Here is a 2,128-nt window from a genome sequence, read left to right as displayed (position 1 = left end):
AATTTGTATATAATTTAGACTGGAGTAGTGCAAATCCAGGAGACCCTGGCTGGGCTAAGAACTGAAATGGTGGAGAGTGACTCACCCTGACAAGACCGGAGGGGCATGCAGATCTGTGGTGGGATAGGATCTTTGGGACGAGAAGAAATCTGAGACCTACGATGGCAGGGTGCTAGGGAATGTCAGGGACTGAGCACCTGACAAGTTTCAGACAGAGAAGAATCCTGGAGATCCAGACTGGGCTAAGAGCTGAGATGGTGGAGAGTGACTCAAACATACCCTAAAAGTAGAATGACTTTTGGTAGTATTTTGAAAATCAACTTAAAACCAATGAAGTATGCATTTTAAAAGAGGCAAGTTCATGCTATATAACTCACATTTCAATAAATTTATGCCAAGTAAAATATTCTACATAATTTAAGTATGCATAGGAAATTCAGTTTGTAGGTAATAAAGTGAAGCAGTCAGGGACCATTCAGGAAAGCGAATCCACAGTGATTATTGCAAAAGAGATTTTTAAATACTTTTATTTATTTATTTTTTATTTATGTGTATATTTTGCCTGCATGCATTTGTGTTGTGCAGTGCTTGTGAAGGACAAAAGAGAGCCTCAGATACCCTGGAACTGGAGTTAACTGGATGGTTGTTAGACACCATGTGGGTATTGGGAACTGAATCTATGTCCTCTGCAAGAGCAGCCAGTACTCTTAACCTCTGAGCCATCTCTCCAGCCCTGAAAAGAGAGTCTTGTATAAAGAATGTGACAATCTGGCACAAATTAAATAACTAATGGGACTGGATAAACTGCACATGAAACAGCTTCTACTACATAATTACAAGGCTTTGCTAATATGATAGTCATAGGAACAGAAAACATATAAAACACACAGAACCCCTTCTTATTCCAACCTTAGAGTTTGTTCCTTTAATAAAATATTAGGTGGCAACAGAAATGCAATTTGAAGATTTGATTAGTGTGTGTATTGGAAAACATCATCTGAGTAAAGGATACATATGGTATCATCAAATGTAATAGTTTAATACAAAACTGAATACTTTAAAATTCAAATACTATGTGTTTAAATTTGCTAACAAATTCACTTACCTGCTATAGTATGGGATGAAATAGGTTTTGGGCTTTTGAATTATCTAAAATGGCTCTTGGCTCAGTTGTCTTACTTTCCATAAGTGGGCTTTTGCATAGAAGACAGCAGGTTTACCAAAGCTCCATTGAAAATCATGGTAAAGCCTTATATTTGCAATCTTTCAGGTTCACGTTCATTCATTTATTCATTCATTCATTCCATGTGCTTTATTTAATTCACCAATTTAGAAAATTTATCAAATGATAATAAAAGTAGCTTGTACTTTGGTATAATTTTATCAAAGGGGTTTTAACAACATCTTATTAAATGTTATTGAATATAAATTACATGAAGACTACTTATCTTTATATATTTAGAAGACAGAGGCTTTTAATTTTGCTGTGTACAAAATGGTTTTTATCTAAACAAAGAAATTTCTTAATGATAAGATGTATTTTAAATTTAGAGTTTCTTAATATTTTTCTTCATATCAGTTGAGAGAACATAAATAGGAAAAATGATGGTCTATCTTTTTTCCACAATCTATAGAGGGGTGTCAAGATTCTTGTTTAAGAGGAAAGAAACAATATATTTACCTTATAGCTCCAATATCTAAACTTCAAATTTTAAAATAAGTATAAGCATAATAATTATTGGATGGTATAGACAGAAATAAGCCCCCACACAATTGATAATTCTTGAAGACCTAAGTCCAGTGTGACTGTACTTGAGTATCAGAACTTTAAAAAGTTAAAATGAGGTCACAAGTGTGAGACCTTAACCTTATAGAATTATTGTCCCTATAAGAAGAGGAACAGGTGCCAGGAATGCAAATGCCTGGAGAAAATACCATGCAGGATAAAGAAAGTAAATGTGCTGTGTAACATGAGAGGCCACAACAGAAACTAAATGCACTAGCCCTTTGAATTTCAATTTATAGCCTCCAGAACTTGAGAAAATATACTTCTGTTACTTCCATTATCTCTTGTGTAGTGTCTTTCCATGATAATCCTAATAGGCTAATCTATCTGGAGTTTTTTAAT

Source organism: Nannospalax galili, unplaced genomic scaffold (genome assembly GCF_000622305.1).
Source record: "Nannospalax galili isolate Female #2095 unplaced genomic scaffold, S.galili_v1.0 scaffold10, whole genome shotgun sequence".
NCBI lineage: Eukaryota > Metazoa > Chordata > Mammalia > Rodentia > Spalacidae > Nannospalax > Nannospalax galili.
The sequence above is the reverse complement of the archived record's forward strand: the minus strand, read 5'-3'. Positions refer to the sequence as shown.